This window comes from Babylonia areolata, chromosome 15 (genome assembly GCF_041734735.1).
Source record: "Babylonia areolata isolate BAREFJ2019XMU chromosome 15, ASM4173473v1, whole genome shotgun sequence".
NCBI classification, from domain to species: Eukaryota; Metazoa; Mollusca; class Gastropoda; order Neogastropoda; family Buccinidae; genus Babylonia; species Babylonia areolata.
Window position 1 is genome coordinate 7927682 of NC_134890.1, and position 20921 is coordinate 7948602.

Genomic DNA, 20921 nt, shown 5'->3' on the forward strand with positions numbered 1-20921 from the left:
CCAGTGTCACAAACCTTGATTTATTTTATTATTCATTTATTTACTTATTCATCTAGTTATCTGTTCATTCATTTATTTATCTATTCATCTATGTGTTCATTTATATGTTCATTTATTAATATGATTATCTTTTATTTAGTTATTTACCAACAGTGTTGGTTGTGTGTCTTCAAGGCTCGGCTTGGAACGGTGACTTCAGCGACAGCCTGCATTTCATTTGCAAAACTCCTGGTACAGGTATTGTACACATCCATACTGTCAATGTGTGTGTGTGTGTGTGTGTGTGTGTGTGTGTGTGTGTGTGTGTTGTGTGTTGTGTGTGTGCGTGTGTTGTGTGTGCATGAGTGCTGTGTGTGTGTGTGTGTGTGTGTGTGTGTGTGTGTGTGTGTGTGTGTGTGCATGAGTGGTGTGTGTGTGTGTGTTGTTGTGTGTGTGTGTGTGTGTGTTCATGTTGCATGTGCGTGAGTGCGCGCGTGTTTGTGTATCTTCTATGAAATGTGATAATGCTGCATTGTTGGCTGATCTCACATGGCAATAAAGGAATCTTCATGAATGTATCTTTTTGTTCGTATGCATAAAATGATTCCCAGTTTGCCTTGTCAATATCTTTCCCTGTGGAACATGATAGCTTGTTCTTATTACGCACATAGTTATTTGCTTTGTGAGTTCGCTTATTTGTCTCGCAGTTTGCGTGCTGAATTGTTTAAACGACACAGGAACTGTTATTTGTCTCTCCGTTTGTTCGTTTGTGTTCATTATTTACACTACGTCACGACAGTATGTCTGTGTGAAATTCGGGCGTCAGTCTCTCCCCACAGATAGCGGGTCGTCATAGTGCAGCGCCATCCCTATTATTTGTTCTTTTGTTCCAAAATGTCTACAGGTGTATGAATTCAGTTAAACTATCGTAGAAGATTTGTTTGTTTGTTGGTTTGTTTATCTATCTATCTATCTATCTATCTATCTATCCATCCATCCATCTGTCTATCTATCTGTCTATCTATCTATCTATCTATTCGGGACAACTCTTCTTGCAGTAGTTTCTTTTACGTCCTCACGATGCACACGGATCTCACTGTGTAGTCTCATCCGAAAGATCAGCACCCAGAGAACATCACTGGCGGTATGGTGGAGATGGGCTGGGGTGGTGGTGGTGGTGGTGGTGTACAAATCCGTGTTCCGTTCTGTGCACCGCTTTCTCAAGCACGAGGTTTTATTCTTTTCGGCTGACTATTTTTCTAGATCATTATTAACTTATTTTGCTTTTCTTCCGCGGAACGTTATGTGTGTGGGAGGGATGGGGGGTGGCGGGGGTGGGGTGGAGGTGGGAGGAGGACGGGGGGCATGGATGTTCTCTCTTCGAGTCTCTTCTTTCTATCTCTGTTTTTGATACTTATTTGTGTGTGCATCCATCCATCTCTCTCTCTCTCCCTCTCTCTCTGTCTGTCTGTTTCTGTCTCTCTCTCTGTCTCTGTCTGTCTGTCTCTCTCTCTCCCTCTCTCTCTCTCTCTCTCACTCTCTTTCTCTCAGAGCTCAGTTCCATCCGACTGTCTATCAGTCTGTCTGAACTCCGTCTCTGTATGTCTCTGACTCTGACTCACATACAGAGAGAGGAGAGAGGAGAGAGAGGGGGGAGGAGAGAGGGGAGGGAGAGAGGTGGGGGCACAGAGAGAGAGGGGAGGGAGAGAGAGGGGGGGAGAGAGAGAGGGAAAGGGAGAGAGAGGGGGGAGGAAGAAGAAGAAGAAAGAGAGAGAGAGAGAGAGAGAGAGAGAGAGAGAGAGAGAGAGAGAGAGAGAGAACAAAGAAGTCTTTGAAAGCAGAATGACAAACGTATCATTAATTAATGATGCACGTTTCTTGCGTAGTTTGACCATCATTCGTTTCCTTTTCTTATCCTTCGTCAGAGCTTCTTCTTTATATTCATATGACGCAACAGGATATGAAAGATATGGGAGAGGGGAGGGAGAGAGAAGGGGAGAGAGAGAGAGAGGAGAAAGGGAGAGAGGGAGAGAGCCATATGACGCAACAGGATCTGAAAGAAAAGTGCGCAAAAAGATACTATGTAAGTTGATGCATGAAGACAGGACAAGACGTCTATTGCTTTACCTGTTATGCACGTATCAGCCCACTTCCCCGAAAAATAAAAGGCAAAAGTAAGTAAATAAATGATTAAAATGCAAAACATAGATGTACATTTACGTTACATTGCTGAAAAACAACAACCGCCCAACAGTATCCCACCTCCATGTTTGTATGTTTGCCTGTCTGTCCATCCGTGGACAAATGAAAAACCCGGAATGAATGTTTAAAGAAAGCTTCTATGAATCCAAGAATGATCCGCTATTGTTGAGGATAAAAGAGAAGATAGAAAAAAAATATATAGACAAGCACACAATCGAAAAGAAAAGGGGGACATTTTAGAAGAAAATACAAAAAGAGCAACTCATTCATGACAGGAGCAATCCATCAAACAAGAATTGTTTACTGAAGTGCGTTTTCCAACACCAGTTCTCGGGTTTTTTTGTTGTTGTTTTTTCATGGCGTGTGTAGCGAGGTCACTTTATTTTTCCCTCCGTCGAAGAAAGGGTGCATTTCATGCAGCTGCGATATTATTCTCCCGCTATGGGTTACTCTTCTGAATTTTGTTTCCGTTTCCGTTTCAAGGAAGTGTTAAAGTGTGCGTACTGATTCATGTGGACTGCTCAAATCCGCACCTGCTTGGAGAGAGAGAGAGAGAGAGAGAGAGAGAGAGAGCAAATGCCCACGGACTTACAGATACTCGCAGATATGCTGCTTTTATTTCAAGTCCATGACAGATGCCTGACATAAACACAGCACTGGTCAGGCCTTTCTTTTCCAGATACACTTTTCATGCTTGAACAGAAGTGTCACTGTATGGTGTGCTTATATTCCGCAATGCCCCATAAACTGTCCGTTCTTATATTATTGCCTGTTTCATCTCGTAAAAAAACAAACAAACAAAACACTCATTCCACACGCACATAGTAAATTAGAAAATTAGAAAATCGTCTGGCAGATTCAGAAGTAGAATCAAGAGATGAGTTGATCTGGATAAAAGAAAGGGGATTTTGATGAAGGCACTCTTTCAAGAGAAGTGATTCGTTTGTTTTGGTGGGTTTTTTTCCCCAATACTTTGAACAAGCCTTAAGTTCAGAATCTTTTTTTAAATTTTTTTTTAATCGTAATTAACCCTTTTACAGTCTTTAACATCGTTTATAAACCAAACTTCGAATATATCAACATGTGCAGGATTGTACTATATATTCAAATGCTGTGAACGATTTTTTCTGGAACTTTTAAAACATTTTCAGCTGAACTGTTTGTGGTTTTTCTGCCTTCAAGAAGAGCCCTTAAAACGTTTCACATGTCACAGCTGGCTGAATCGATTTTTCTTAATACACTGTGCCTCCGTTATTCATTAACTGCACGTGCAAATTGTGAGAATTTGCTTTCATTGTTATAAATCATAACGGCTTTGATATCTTCAGTCATGAATAGTAGAATCCAAATGAAGCATAAAACACACACACACACACACACACACACACACACACACACACACACACACACACACACACACACGGTACAACATCTGCATGGACACTGCATTACAAACCAAGTATCTTGCTGAAGTATGATTGGGTGTGGGGGGGGGAGGCGGGGTAAGGAAGGGGGGGGGGTCGGAGGGTGGCGAGTGCGTGCGTGTGTGTGTGTGCGTGTGCGTGTGTGTATTTCGTTTACTTTCTTGTCTTTTCAACAAATTCCGTCTGTGGTTTACGTGTCAAAAGGAAAACAACCAACATCACATGTTAGCAACTGGCTGGGTCTGATTTATCATATTATTTTGGTTTACCTTATTCTTGTCTAGCTTAATTATCTTATTCATTTTATAATTTTGTTTCATTCTATGTCATTTGTTTCACTTTGTCTTTATTTGTCACTTATTCATGTTATTTATTTGATTTGTTTCTTTTCTAAATTCATTGTTGAAGTTTTTTACATTTCATTTATTATCAAAATTTTGTTTCTTATCTGCTTTGCTTCAGTTCTCATCAGTTTTGGGTTTTATTTTGTGTTGCAGACACATTTCACATTTGAAAACGCACACGTTGGAACTCACATTTTCTTTTACGTGACACGTAAAAATGACCACTAATAGACCCCACCCCACCCCACCCACAACACAAACAAAGACAACAACAGCAAACACCATACCAAAAAAACAAAACAAAAAAACAACAACAAACAAACAAAAAACCCAAAAAAACAACAACACCTGAACAGTCAACAATGGAGAGAAAGAATCTGGAATCATCTCAATATCGTGATTATCACGATCTTCAATAGATTATCAAAGTATTCAAAAGATACAAGAACAGCCACAACATCTTTATAAAATCAAACAACAACAACAACAACAATCATTTAATAAACTAAGCAGTCAACTTCTATGGGAAAATAGTATTCATTACAAACAACCCTGACACCACCAACACCACCAACACCAACAACACCACCAACACCAACAACACCACCAACACCACCAACACCAGCCCTCACCCCATTCCTCTCCCCACCCTCACCCACTTCCACCACCACCGTCACCACCACTACCATCACCTCAAGTAACAATGAATTGAATGAAGTAAATTGCAATACAGTAAAACAAACAGAATGAAACAGAACTGAATACAACACTTTGAAAGCAGGAAAAAAAATGCTTACTCACGCATCCCGTGTGGCTGAAACAAACGTCGAAGTGCACATCGTGGTTGATGGGTTGACGTGCAGCCTTCAGCTGTCCGTGGGGAGGACACGACACAAGATGGCGGGCCTACAGGGCCACTAGGACTGCAGCACATGGGAACTACAACAGTACGATGGATGTGCCAGTGTCCGTAGGACTGTAGCGCGTTGAAACTAATGTAACACTCTGAATATGCCAGTGTCCGTAGGACTGTAGCGCGTTGAAACTAATGTAACACTCTGAATATGCCAGTGTCCATAGGACTGTAGCACGCGGAGACTAACGTAATATTCTGAATATGCCAGTGTCCGTAGGATTGTAGCACGCGGAGACTAACGTAATATTCTGAATATGCCAGTGTCCGTAGGACTGTAGCGCGCGGAGACTAATGTAGCACTCTGAACATGCACAAAATGTCCAAGGGATCGTACCCCGCACACGGAAACCAACATTGAACTTCAGTTTGCGAATGTGCACAGGATTATACTGTAGCACGCGGAAACTAACAATGACTGAAGTGTGAACATGTAAATATCCATACGACCGTAGCACACCTTACTGTCTTAGGCCTTCCGTCTCTCCTGGGATACAGGCCGTCAACAAGAGACCTCCACAGTCCTCTGTCCTGTGCCTTGGCCTCTGTCTGGCTCAGGATGAGGCCCACCTTCTTGGTGGCTGCCTGGAGGTCTCCTCGGCCTCCTTTGGGAACTCCGTGCAAGGGCCTGTCTGGCGATGCTTGACGCTGGTTTTGGTAGTAATGCCCGATCCATCCCCACCATCTTCCAGTTTGGCTTTCAGCTGGCAATGGTTGTGTCTTCTGCCACAGGTAGATGTTGCTGACTAGTCTGCCCGTGGATCTGAAGGACTCTTCTCAGGCAGATGTTGATGAACGTCCGCGTTTTGTGTGTTTTTTTAGTACTACAGCACGCGGAAACTGATAATTAAAGAAGTCCGGATTTGCAAATATCCACAGGACTGTAACATACGGAAACTGATAATTATGGAAATCCGAATATGCAAGTATCCACAGGACTATAGCACAAAGAATCTAATACTTAACTCAAAATGCTCATAAACAAATTTACAAGGTTGTACCTCACGGAAACCAATATAGAAGATCGAGACAGCAGAGGTCCACAAAACACATTGGACAGAACCACACATTGGACAGAACCACACATCGGACAGAACCACACACTGGACAGAACCACACATTGGACAGAACCAATGCTCAGAAGATCCAGGTGTCCTCAAGGCACGAACAGAAGAAAAAATCTCTGGTGTGGAGTTTGGAAAATTTGATGTCTTCGAGCAACGTCGGACAAGGCATCTGATATAAAACTCTGACATCCTACAGGATAATAAATGCAGAATAATTGAGGAAACTGGATTTGAACTCTAGAGATCTATCAGGTCCACGACGTATTAGCGTACCCCAGACATCCGCGACAAACACAGCACAAACAAACATCAAACAACAATTTAACACTTTGCAAACCACAAAAGATTTGTGACAGATGTAATTCAAAACTGTGAAGCTGCTGCTATTCACGACGAATGTGACACATGAGGCATTACAACTAATCTCAGAATCTGAGAGATCAACATGGAGTTTTAAAAACTGAATTCAGATTTAAGCTCGGAACTAAAGCGTGATACTGTTCTTGGAGATGCAGTACATCCTAGGGACATTCTCAGCTTTTCACAGTGAATGCCGTGCAGATAAAATGGCAAATGTTTTGGATCGTAAAAATCCACGAGAAACATGGCACAAACTAATGACATTGAAACACAGAGATATTGGAGCTCCGTGGTGCATATCGCACGAGGACACAAAGGAAATGACGCTGAGTATTGAGTATCTTAGATGTTTTCAAGGGGTGTACAAGAGAGAGAGAGAAATTTTTAAAACATATTGACATTGATGCTTTGATATCTCCAAAGGTCGAGGGCAAAGTAGAACACGCACACTGAATAACATTTGATTTGATTGTAGACCTGGAAGTGGACCTGATCAAGTATTCGTACAATGTTCATCCATCGGTTGTTCTAATCATATCTATTGTCCAAGATTTGAACAGTGTTTGAATGAAAAATCCACGTGGCTGAAACCAGATGCTCCTCACTGGACGGGTCAAGTGAATCGAAACTCTTTCAAAGCGATAAATCTTCTGCTAAACAGGCCCGCTTAAGACATTCGTTCACAAACTGTCCCCCTGACTTGAACGGTTACTCACCAATGAGTGAGTCGACAGACAGTGTTTGGCTGGAGTCCCACGTGAGTTACGGGAGGAGAATGTTGTAGTCTGCAGACTCCAGGTGTGTAGACAACTTTTGCTTTACCTCCCCCCCCCCCCACCCCTCCGCCACACACACACCACCACAAACACACACACCCTGCCCTCCTTGTGAATATGCACGTGCAGAAGAAAAGACACGCATGTAAATGATTCTGTGATCACTGTCATCCTTCAGTGAGTCACTGGGCCACGAACACAGCATGCACCTGTACCACTCTCGGGAGTGTGACTGCTTCAGTGGGGATAAAACTGTCCATTCGCAACAAAAAACACTTTTTCGTCACTTGAATAATTGCTGAGTGAACTGAGAAATTTTAATGATATGTTTTTATTTCGCACTTGAGTGATTTTATATCAATTTGAAGCAGTTAGCTTTTAAAATGAAAATTATGTTATCATTTGAACGATTGAGGATAATTTCCTTCCGTGTATCAAACCATCAAATCTTTTGTTTTGGAATAATCAGCTTTCTTTCGTGTGAGAGGCTAGTCAAAACATTATATTCGTTATTTGTATCCCTGCTCTCGGAATTTAAACACTTGATTTAAGCACCATTTTCATGGATGCTTGCAATCCCAATCCAAGACTTGTGTTAACACCAGTTTTCCAGCTCGTGTGCAATGGAAACATGTGGAATATCTAGTTTTTACCACGTCGATTTTCTCGCTGGACTTGATAAATGAACTTGATGAATGAACTGGAAAACTTCATTTTAATCAATTTTCCAGTCACAAACAATTACAGATTCAACAGAAATAATTCAATCTGAACAGTTTACAGCAGATTCAAACGTCATTATCATCATTTCTGCGCCGACTGAATGCATCAAAGCATTTGGTTAAACAGTCATTCAGCTGATCATATGATGGTTGAGTGAAGTTTTTACACGTGTTTTCTTCATTTTCTACTTAAAGGCATGTGTGGATTGGAAACAGCGAGAGAACCGCCAGGCAAGTTGAAACGACATCCAATGGTTGACCACTGGCGGCTGCCCCACCCTCTGATTAAAACTCCACACACCTCTCGTCCAGCCACAGGCCCTGACCAGCCCGCTAGGTTTGTGTGTTGGTCAGGAGTCTGCTCCTTTATTTAAAAAAAAAAACAGATGTGGTGTAGCGTATATGGATCAGTGTCCGCGATTTGGTGTTTCCGTGATACATGACCTAAAACTGAAATTGGCCTGGCCACCAGATGTGGTTCACATTGCAGAACGCAAAGCAATGAGGGTTCTCGCTTTCGCCGGGTTTTGGGGCTGTCGTTTTCAAACCGTCACCATCTCTCTCTCTCTCTCTCTCACACACACACACACACACACACACACACACACACACACACACACACACACACACACACATTTTTAAACAAACACATGTGTGTGCGTGCGTGAACGCGCTTACGTGCTTGTGTTTTCATGCGAGCGTGTGTGTACATGCGCTTTTGGTTTTGGAGCTAAAAGAGTTGTCTTTCATATGTTCATTATCGCCACATCGTTACGATCACAATTCAGTTGTTAGTTTCAATCTTCTTGTTTTTTCTTTACGTTGCCTTAAATTGCAGCTGATGATTACTTGTTGATATATTGTTATAACCGTTTGTATCGCTGGTACATCTTATCGAATGAACAATATCTCTTTTTCTGTTCACATGCACGAATACACACATTTGAATTAAAATGCAGTTAAGAATTTCCTCGCGGTTCAGAGGGTGCACAAAACTGTCTTGAGGCAATGTGACAGTATCTGGTTTCTGGATATGAATGCCATATGTCTGTACAATTATATCGACAGGAACTATCGTAGTTTCTGAAAGTGATATTTAAGAGGCGGTGGTGAGAAAGAGGGGAGGGGGAAAAGGAGGGGAAGAGAGGAAAGGAGAGAGAGAGGGGGGTGGGGGTGGGTGGGAGGGGGAGAATGTGCATGGGATGATTGAATTCGTATCGTACTCTTCGGTGCCATAGATTCTTAGAGACTGTTGTTGGAGAAACGTGAAGGTGGTCTGTACAATGTGTGTGTGTGTGTGTGTGTGTGTGTGTGTGTGTGTGGTGTGTGTGTGTGTGTGTGTGTGTGTGTGTATGTGTGTGTGTGCGTGTGTGTATGTGTGTGTGTGTGTGTGTGTGTGTGTGTGTGTGTGTGTGTGTGTGTGATTGTGTGTGTGTGTGTATGATGGAGGCGGCGAAGGGAGGGTGCTGATGCTTACTCATTCTGGCTCCATTATACTCCTTGAGAGGAAAATGTCCCGTGATATGTGTGGTAAGTATGTGCACAGATTATAGCACTCATAATGTATGAGGGATGGTAATATCTCCCTTTATCCCAAATCTCTCTCTCTCTCTCTCTCTCTCTCTCTCTCTCTCTCTCTCTCTCTCTCTCTCCCCGATGTTTGCGACATCGTTCATCATGACCGTCTTTGTTCCACCAGCATTGCCTCCTGTTCTACCCCCTCTTTGTCCTCCTTGGGGAATCTTATCCTCACTCTTTCATCATATGATCATAGCGAAATCTCAGTTCTCTGCTGATACAAGAGCTCAAAACTATTACATGTACTACGGTCGAGCTTTCGTCATTGGTGTTATTGCTGGTAATGAAATCCAGATAGGAAAAAAAAAATCTACGAACTTTGATAAATCTCTAGCGGGTTTCGGCCTTCTTGTTCATCTCGCTGCACTGCACAGTCTCGCGAGCACCCCCACCCCCACCCCACCCCTCCTCCCCCTTCTTCCTCTGCACTTCGCTGCCTTCCCCGCCTGTGTGGCCACTGACGCTTTATCAGTTGCCTTCACTTTCCCTGGGGATCCTCAAACAGTGTCATCCAGATTCGCCTATTTCAGATTCCACGATCATAGACGTTGTGATCCCGATTTGCCCATTCCCAGTTTGCCTGTGTACTCAGTTGCTCTCTCTCTCTCTCTCTCTCTCTCTCTCTCTCTGCGTGCGTGCGTGCGTGCGTGTGTGTGTGTGTGTGTGTGTGTGTGTGTGTGTGTGTGTGTGTGCCCGCATGTGTTTGAGAGAGAAGAGAAAGAGAGAGGGCGAGATTGAGAGAGACAAAGAGAGACAGAGAGCGAGACAGAGAGACTGAGAGAGAGACTGATCAGGCAAAACGGGGACGGCGGGAAGGCGAAACCAACTGTTCAGAGGCCATTGAGGGTGGCGGTAGGATCAAAGAATAGGCGAAACGGGAAGAGGCAAAATGGACCTTCAGACTTGTGCCAAACATGGTACTACGAAGGACCTTTCAGAGCGCTGTGCTTGGTATTGTAAAGCAAGGAAGACAAAAACTGTCAAAGCCACGTGATTCTTATCCACACCTTTGTTATTACACAGACTGCTACTTCCTCCCCTTCTTTTAGCAGGCCAAGAATGCCCCCCTCCCCTCTCGCACCTACTCCATCCCCTGGGGTAATCATACTTGAATGAGAGCTCTTCCACAAATCACTGTCTGGCTGTAGCAGTGTCATTAAAATACCTGCCTTGTTGCCGTTCCGTCCTTGTGGTAGTGCCAGTTATTCCAAGAAGAGTCTGGCACAGATTCCAGCTTGGATCACTACAAACTCCACCACGGTCCTTGTTGTTGTTGTTGTCCTTCTGGTTGCACTCACTTGTAGAAGATTGCTTACCATGAGTATTTACACGGTCTCTGCCTGTATCCTTGGAAGACAAATGTTCCATTCGAGGCTGAGGTTTTCTAAAAGTCGTATCCTTATTCCAGAACAGAAACAACGAATGTTCCCGTTCTGCACACCTGACTGACGTCATCACACTTGATTGAGAGATTCCGTTCAAAACTTTTCCTGCACAGTACTTTCACTCTTTTTTTTTTTTTTTTTTTTTCGTTTTACTTCTCAACAACAACAACAACAACAACAATAACAAAACACTGTCATTGCATTGTTTTTTCTTTCCGACTTTACATTCACGTCTTCATACTCGCACCAGAGATTCCAATCCAGGAAAAGTTGGACGAGGATCCTTCGTTGTACACTGAGCTAGAAATTCCACGTTTGTTTGTTGTTGTTTTTCCTACACCTCTGGTGCACTTGCAGAAGAGGCGACGCGCAAGGAGAACCTTTCCATGGTGTGTGCATGTAGTGCCCAGCTGGAATTGGGGTCCAGACAGGGACTCACTCCATCAGGTCCACGACTGGCCGCGGACACACTCTCACTGAACGGCACGGGGAGAAAGCTGAGCTCTCGCTTTGGAGACCAGAGGGTGATGATGCATCGTTGTCATTAAAGGTTAGTAATGTTTTTCAGTGATAAATGATGATAGCTGAGGGAGAGGGAGGGAGGGAGGAAGGCGATGAGAGGAGGGATGGGGGAGGGTAGACGGGGGCCGAGTAAAGAGAGACTGTGAATGGGACCCATTTATCACCCACCCACCCTTTCCCTCTCTCCCACAGCCTCACCCTCACCCCCGAAACCTTTATCACCCTCATCAGTTTCTCATCGCCATTTTTCAACGACTAATTTGTTTGGGGCAGGGGATTGGGAGAGGAGAGACGCATGACGTGTTTTATTAACGCTTGATGAGTTTGAACTGAATGAGCGACACAAGAAGAAGAGAGAGAAGGGGGAGAGAGAGAGAGGGAGAGAGAGGGAGAGAGAGAGAGGGAGAGAGAGAGAGGGAGAGAGAACCCCTGGAGTTCTGCTGGTGATCGTGTGATTTGTGAAATCGAATTTGAGACTGTGTAGCCTACCTCGAGGTCGACAGGAAGTACCCCTTTAATACAATGAAAAGATGCTGAATTAAACGCACACACAAACACGCACGCACGCGCACACACGCGCACACACACACACACACACATATACTGCTTATGAATGCATCATGAATTCCATGCGCAAGCAGTGCATGTTTTGTATGAAATGAATCTTAAGTTATGAGAAACAGACCGACCGACAGAGAACAGATTGTCATTCAATATTTCACTAACGTTTGACATGTCGTGGCCTTGCTGTGGACGTTTCCTCTGTTACTAAATATTACTGTTCCCTCTCCAGGCTTGATCAGCACAATACAGGCATCTGCCTCTCCTCCCTGTTTCCTGACAGTAGAGGATGTATCGTATGTGCTTCAGTCTGCACGCTTTGACGCCTTGAGAGTGAAGCTGAAACTGTTCCCAAAGTCCACACGCTTCCTGTTTTTTGTTTTTGTTTTCGTGATTTTTTTTTTTTGGGGGGGAGGGGGGGGGGAGGCGAGGTGTTAACCCCCGCTTTCACGCGATCCCTCGCTTTCTCTCACTTCACGAGAAGGCGCGGGATTGTGAGAGAGTGTTGTCGTTCCCTTACCACGCTTTCTCTCAATGTGTAAGAAAGTGTGGGAAGTCCCCTTTAGTTTTATTTTGAAAAACAAAACAAAACAAAAACAAAAAACAATAACAAACAAACAAAAATTCCTATGTCATCGGGGTTGCTTTCTTGCCTTTTCCAAACACAAATCTTGAAAGGAGAAAGAGAGAGAGAGAGAGAGAGAGAGAGAGAGAGAGAGAGAGAGAGAGAGAGAGAGAGAGAGAGAGAGAGAATAGGAAAAGAGGGGGATGATGACAACGACGATCATGATAATGACAATGGGGTTTACGAAGACATCGACAGTGATGTCACTGAAACTGACATCTGTTTACTGCATTTCACATGTGACGGCCATTGCAGTGCATCGACCTCAAACTCAATATCGGTAGCTAATAACAAACAACAAAAGTATGCCAATGTGTATATTTCAGAGATAATATTCCAAGTCTTGACCCAAATCTTTCCCGTGGGATGATGGGAATAACACCGACATGATTCAGTTTTCTGCATAAATGTGACAGAAAAAGACGATTTACAAGGCTGTATTCTCACGTAGGGAGCGTGAAAGGGGGACCTTTTTTATCTATTGTGATGCGACTGTTTCTGTCACATTTATTTAGAACGTTCCTTCATTTCACTCTTGTTTACATGTTCATCTGTTTGAGTTAATATCCTGTCGCATGCATCACTGCACTGAAAATAGCTTCTCAATTTCAGAGAAGGCACTCAGTGCTTAAAAATGTTATTTTAAAACAGACTCAAAGAAGAAAACAAATCAACCAGCCAACAAAACAGACAAAACACACACACACACACACACACACACACAGAGTTTTTAAACCGGTACTGCTGACATCACCGTCAACGTCATCACTTAGTCTCATGATCGTCATTGTCATGGTCCCTCTCTGTCTGTCTTCTCTTTCTCTGAGATTCATGTCGGGAAAAGACAAGAAGCCAACCCCGATGACGATGGAAATGTTGTAAGTAAAAACAGTGGGGACCTCCAACACTTACAATGTGTGACAAAGTGTGGGGGCGCCCCCATGTTTTCTCGCAATCTCATGCTTTCTTTTAGAGTGAGAGAAATCATGGGGTTACGAGAAAGCATTGGGCTAAAACATGGTGTGGAGTTGACTGCAAACAATATGCACAGTTACTTTCTTGCATGTGACTGGCAACACGACAGTGAAACCCATTTTCTATTAGTGGTTCAGACAACATATGTGGGTTTTGGTTGTTAGGTCACATACCTGTCTGCTGATGATATTGTTTTCGCACAACACAAACACCAGTGTGTTTATTATGTTTATTGTCATACCACAACAGTGCATTGTTGGGCCACTCAGAACCTTGAGGGCCGTGTTTAAGAGAGGGGGGGGGGGTGTGGATGGAGGAGGGGAAGAATTTACCACTTACTGATGCATTTCTCTTTTCTGTTCTACGAATATGAAATCCCATCCTGACATCAAAGCTCCATGTTCCCTGCCATAAAATCCCCTGTGTGGTGAGGATGGGTTCTGATTACTCCAAGGAGCACGTTGTGAGAGTGAAGACTTTTGATATCTCTCTCTAATTGTAAAGTATGTCTTTTTTCTAAACATTGTATATTCAGTCATAAATCAACGATACTGACGCTGTCTATAAGAGACAGGAAAAGACAGGAGAGATGGAGTGCGGGAGAGAATGCCATTTTCTCCGATGCAGAAATGTCACACTGAATTGTTTTCTTTTCATTTTTTCAAGAAAGAAAAAACAATCGCATGATTTCCACATGACTCACCGAATGAAGACGATAATTATGGTCGCTCATCTTGAATGTTTTGATTTAGTCCACAAAATGAACGGCGCTGACTCTCGTTGCCATATAATGTTCAAGGACGAGGACACAATCCTGCGTGAATCCTCGTGTTGAAGGTAATCCGATAGAATGAAACAGGACTGGAAACACCAACAAACACATGTAGGAGACCTCGACACGAAACTTTGAGACAGTCTCTCAGGGAACCATACACTGTGTTCTGCAGTTTCCAGCTCGCTGTACACACACTCACACCCATCACACACGTACGACACGCCAGCAAGTGGTTGTTGTATACAATGAGCGAAAGGGAAGAAAAAGATGGCCTCTTATAGACTGTACAACAAGGGAAGATGAGATTGCGAATTACGGGGCAATGCATCTCTTTCCACAATTAGGCAGGCAGGTTGACACTGGGAGACCCGCCATTTATTATATTAATTTATCATGGAGTGTCGACGGGGCCACGTACAGCAGGCAAGAGGGATTGGAGAAGAATGAAGAATGACCTACAGGCTGGGGGCCCGGGAAATGGGGGGAGGGGGGGGGGGAGTGGGGACCTCTCAGACATCAGCGCTGTGTGAGTGGGGAGGGAGGGGTGGGGCAGGGGACAGGACCGGACGATACAGCCTGGGGGACCATTGTGGCTTTAGCGGGCAGCTGAGAAGAAGATCGACCTGGTAATGATAATAACAGGCTTTAGAACAGCTGCCCGGCAAACGTACTCCTGGGTGATTATGGGGAACGGTATTCCTTTCATCGCTTCACACTGAGGTAGAGCTACAGGCAGACTATGTAGATGGAGGTGTGGGTTGTCCTCAGCCCGCCATCATGATAAGGTGGAATCATCCAGGTACCAACGGGTCCATTGTGTTACAGCTCACCTATCCCTTGTCCCGGATCCACTGGGAGTGTAGCCTGGCTGTGGGCCAGAGACCCTGCCAGCCTGCACAACGGGGATACACACCAGTGCTTCCTTTGACACCTCCGAAAACGGAGTATAGCTGCAAATATGACGAGGTAAAAGCAGTCATGCACGTAAAAGCCCACTCGTACTTGAATACGAGTGAACGTTGGAGTCGCAGCCCACGAACAAAGAATACTATTCTTTGACAACCAAGCGGAATACAATGCGTGTATTATGATTGGGCTTCAGAACACCCGTTTAGAAGAAACTATCATTCATGCGCATAAAAACGCACAGTCGGTTTTTTTTGTTTGTTTGTTTGTTTGTTTTTGTTGTTTTTTTTGTTTGTGTTGTTTTTTTAAACATGTTTTTCTGTTTTTATAACATAGAAAATTTGGCACAAATACGTGTAAAAGAAAGGGGGGAAATGACAAAACGGATGAAAACACGATGAAAGCAGAATATAATGACACGTGTAAAGTATTCCCAGCAATACAAATGTGAATAAGTGTATATATAAATATATCATGTTTATACGTCATCAAACATGAGATAAGGTATCCATGCCACTCAAAATGTCTCATTTGTGTATATCTTACCGTGACGTACAGTCGTTTTCATAAAGTTAAGAACAAGCCCCACCCCCATCCTCTACCCCCGCCCTCACTCCCTTTCTCCCCTGCCATCCCCATGGTGAGTCAGCCATTCTGCACACTCCTTTAACTGTGTGCGTGTTTTTGGTTGGTTTGGTTTGGTTTTGTTGTCTTTGTTTTTGTTTTGTTTTGTTTTGTTTTCCATTTCTTTCCCTTTCGTTTTTTTTTTTCTTTCGTTCTCGCTCTTGTATGTTTTTCCTTTTTGAATCATAAAAATATCGTGAAGTTTCTGCTGTGTCTGGTCGTTCCGATTCGTCTCTTTAAAAAAATTATAAAAAAATAAAAATAAAAAAGTACGAAAAAAAAGTAATAGTAAAAAGTCTTGCCTCTCATGGCGATTAGCTTCATTGATCAACACCAATTATAAAGATTCCCTTCTTTCCGTCGTTTTAACCTTCCCCGACCGAAGTCGAGAGGTACCCATTCAAGGAAAAATCAGAATACAATGTCTTTCCCAAAGACACACCACCATGCCCGGAAACCCTGATGGCTGGTGAACGCTGGCTCACAAGTGCAAAGGTTAATCGATACTGCCATTGCTCCACCAGGCTTGGAATACCAAGCTTAAAATACATGTGATAAAGAAAGAAAGTGGTTTGGTAAGTAAGTCCGTAATGCCATCGCGCCATCCAACATTGAGAGGGTGGGTGGGGAAACAGTGAAGATTATGACTTCTTTGTTTTGTTAGCATTCTTCTACCTGCCTCTCCCTCACCACCATCACTAGACCTTGAGTGGTGGTCTGGACGCTAGTCATTCGGATGAGACGGTAAACCGAGGTCCCGTGCACTTAGCTCACGTAAAAGGACCAGCCTACAGAAGGTTTGTCCCTGGCAAATTTCTGAATAAAATTCAACTTTCTTAGGAAAACAAATACATTTGCAGGCAGAAAAAATACATAAGAATGGGTGGCTCTCTCATTGTAGCGACACGCTCTCCTAAGGGAGAGTAGCCCCGAATTTCACACACACAGATCTGTTGTGACAAAAGATACAATACAATAAATACACTTTCCAAACTACGTGCACAAATGTTGGAATGAAACAAGAAACATGGAGGCACGGAGACACTGAGTGAGTGCTACAGATTCAAGAGAAAGTAAAGAAAGAAAAAGAAAAAAAAAAGATATAGAGGAATGTTTTCATAAAATGATTTTAAAAAATCGAGAGGTTATTTGAATTATGCAGGGTACATTGGGTCAGCCACTGACCTCTAAACTGACCTCTCACTGTAAACGTGAACAGCTCTTTCATTTTTTTTTTTTTCTTTTGTTTTTGTTTGTTTTTTTTTGTTTTGTTTTTTTACCGAGGGTTGTGGTTTTTTCATTGAAAATAATGGAGGTACACGTGCAAGAAAGTCCCTCAAACTACTGAGTGGAGCTCACTACATTGGCTGCACACACTGCTGTTTGCCGAAAATTCAGCATCATTTTATCATGCCCCCCGCTCTGAAACATGGCGAACAGCCAAGACGAACACCAAGAAACTACAGCCCTTTGTCAATAGATGATACGCCATATTTTAAACATCAGATGGCCAGAGACCTTATCAAATTCCTGCCTCTGGAATAGAACAAAGCAGGTGCCCATCAGTGAGGAGATGAGGAGGATGAAATGGGGCTGGAAGGCCACACCCTGCGAATGCCTCCAGACGACACCACAAGACAAAGCACTTGAATGGAACCCCCAAGGAAACAGGAGAGCGGGCAGACCCAAGCAGACCTGGAGAAGAAGCACGGAGCATGAGATGAAGGCAGCCGGATGGGCATGGACCGGGCTGAAGAGGACAGCCCCAAACCGAGTCCACTGGAGGAGTGCTGAAGCAGCCCTATGCTCCACAAGGAGTCAAGAGGCATAAGTCAAGTAAGTCAAGTTACCATGCCTCTGTGAAGAAAACTGTGCGGGTGTCCGAGTGGTCCTTCAATTTCTGTGAACCCTGTGTTATCACGCATTTTCACTTATTGTGCAAAAGCTTCTTTTTTATTTATTTTTTATTTTTTTAATCATAAATTTTAGTCAGAACTGATGGAAATGATCGACAACAGCTCAAGCAATACAACGTCAGAACTGCATGCACAGACTGAATGAACCTTTTCCAGACGTACCCCCTTCCCTCTCCGAAATCTAATGGGCGAGGATGGAAGAGGGGACAGGCAACGAAAAGAAGACGATAACCCTTTTTGCACCCACCCACACCCCACTCCCCAGACAACACCCCACATCCCACCCACAACCCACCCACACCCCACTAACACCCCCACACACCCCAAACAACACCCCATCCCCACATCCCAGACAACACCCCATCCCCACACCTCCACACCCCAAACAACACCCCACCACTCGACACCTCCTGCCCTGCCCCCTCCTCCACCCTGCCCCCAACATACATGTCTACCCCACACAATCTATCACAACCACGTTCCCCTGATCGTTAATCCCGTTTGATCCTCTCATGTCACTGAGGAAATAAAAAAAAAAATTAAAAAAAGGGGAAAAAAAAGAAGAAAAAAAAGGCCTATCTGCTTACATGCTCCAGAGCCGAACAAAGCTGTACTTTGTAAAGGGCTTTTTATATGCGGTCGGCGTAGTCACTACTGCTTTGCAAGGGCCATACAGCCATAGCCGGGGCTTTCTTCCTTACCTCCCGTCCCTGTGACAGTTGTGTGGCTTTCTGACGTGTTTAGTGGGTGACACGCGGGCAGGCTGGATAGACAGACAGACAGACATGCTGGATAGACAGACAGGCTGGATAGACAGACAGACAGACATGCTGGACAGACAGACAGGCTGGATAGACAGGCTGGATAGACAGACAGACATGCTGGACAGACAGACAGACAGAGACAGACAGACAGGCAGGCTGGATAGACAGACAGACAGACAGGCAGGCTGGATAGACAGACAGACAGACAGACAGACAGGCAGGCTGGATAGACAGACAGACAGATAGACAGACAGACAGACAGGCAGGCTGGATAGACAGACAGGCTGGATAGACAGACAGACATGCTGGACAGACAGACAGACAGAGACAGACAGACACGCAGGCTGGATAAACAGATAGACAGACAGACAGGCAGGCTGGATAGACAGACAGACAGACAGATAGACAGGCAGGCTGGATAGACAGACAGACAGACAGGCAGGCAGGCTGGATAGACAGACAGGCAGGCTGGACAGACAGACAGGCAGATAGACAGACAGACAGACAGGCAGGCTGGATAGACAGAGAGAGAGATAGACAGATAGACAGGCAGTTAGACAGACAGACAGGCAGGCTGGATAGACAGACAGAGAGATACAGGCAGACAGACAGGCTGGATAGATAGACAGAGAGATACAGGCAGACAGACAGGCAGGCAGGCAGGCAGGCAGACAGGCTGTGATGTGACGTGTGAGGATTTTCATGCTTTGTTGTGATTGTGGTTGTTGTGGTTGTGGATGTGGTTGTTGTGGTGGTTGTTGTATATGTGGTGGTTGTATATGTGGTGGTTGTGTATATGTGGTGGTTGTTGTGGTTGTTGCTGCTGTTGTTGTTGTGGTTGGCGATTTCATTTCCTTTTCTGAGTGTGTGTGTGTGTGTGTGTGTGTGTGTGTGTGTGTGTGTGCTGGAGGGGGTTCGAAGGTCGTTTCTTTCCTTCCCATTTTCTGTTTAAAAACAAAATTGTGAGGGTGGGGATGGGAAAGGGGAAGAGGGGGAGGAGTGATATATGTTCAAAATTATAAAATAATATCTTCTTCTTTTTTCATGATGATTCATTTTTCTGTCGTTGTTTTTTGGTAATATCCTTTCTTCCCCTCCACTCTGTGTGACTGATGGAGTGAACTTCCACGCCTTGTCAACACCTGTCTTTAGGGGAAAGGTGTGGATATTGCTGTTTGTTTCGTTGGTTGTTGTTTTTTGTTGTTGTTGTTGTTTGTTTTTGTTGTTGTTGTTTGGGGTTTTTTTGGTGGGGTTTTTGTTTTTGTTCTGGTTGATGGTAGTGTGGTAGTGATGGTAGTTATTGTCATTTTCGTCTGATCCTTCTTTTTCTTCTTCGTCGTCTTGTTCCATATCCTTTTTCCCTGTGAGGTTCCGTCTCTCTCTCTCTCTCTTCTCTCTCTCTGAGTGAGCGGGTGTGAATGAATTTGTATCTGATTGAAAGCGTGCGTGCGCGTCTGTGTTTGTAGTTCCAATGATGATGCAAATTACTGACGGTGTATTCACAAGTATGTCTTGTTCTTTCTTGCCCCCGCCCCCATCCCTGTCAGAAGGGCGTTGTAACGCTGAATAGACTTTAACAGCTTTGTCATTGTCATTGTCATCGTCTTGTCATTCTGTCTCCCTCCCCACCCCCATCTCTCTCTCTCTCTCTTCAAAACGCTATTTCCATGCTGAAAGGTACGAAGAAATCGCTTGCTAAAATCGTTTCTTTTCTGTTCTGAACGCGAAAAAAAGTTCATCACGAGTATATTTTATAGGTGTGCTTGCATATGATCTTATCTTTTGAGAAAGAGCAAGAAGCGGGAAAGTGGCGGTTGGTGACTTTGTTAGTGAAGTCTCTTTGTTTATGAATGTGACGGTTCTTTCAAGAGAATGGCTGTTCACGCGGCAATATACTTGCAAAGGAACGTGTTCCGTCACCTGCATCTTGTTCTGAGGCGTCCAGAGCGTTGATGTTGAAACTTTGTGACTTTGGAAGATGTTGCTCAAATCTTTGCAGTTGTTGAACATCTCAGAAGTCCAGACTCACTGTGTTTGACTCTCTGCCATCTGGTCACGCCGTCTTGTCACGGCCTATGTTACGTTTTGTTAGTCATCCATAGTGCGGGACGAGTGCGGAAAACACAGTAATTAGCGCGTCAGGATAGACTGGAGTTCGAATCTTCACACTGTTTGGTGGTTAAAAGGTGACTATTTTCTTGTTCTTTTTATGTGCACAGAGGCACGGGGAAGATCAAGCAATGTATATGAAAGATCCCGTAATCGATGTCAAGTTTGTTTGTCATGGAAACTTGAAACATAGCAGAAACCAGAATACGTGTGCTTCAAACATATGGAGCATAATATGGTTCAGTATGTAAACTCTATGATGCTGACACGTGTGACTTGATGGGAGAAACACGAACTGGTCCGTGGTATGAGTGATGCACCTTCCATGCATGCCGTTAATCCGGTAACAGGAAAGAAGGTGGATGGAGTGAAGAAGGAAAATAAACTGCGCTGA

The 20921-nt window shown here is 44.0% G+C and overlaps 1 protein-coding gene across 2 annotated transcripts in view; it reads left to right on the top strand.

Moving 5' to 3' along the window:
• Nucleotides 1-174: 174 nt before the first annotated feature.
• LOC143290405 (uncharacterized) overlaps nt 175-20921 on the top strand; it is a 174229-nt gene continuing 153482 nt past the window's right edge. The window contains exon 1 of one of the 2 annotated variants that reach the window (XM_076599815.1): nt 175-237. The gene's annotated coding sequence lies outside the window, so the exon portion shown is untranslated. Of the gene's footprint in view, nt 238-11247; nt 11301-20921 lie in introns of those variants that run through there. The other variant, XM_076599814.1, reaches the window with a different exon arrangement.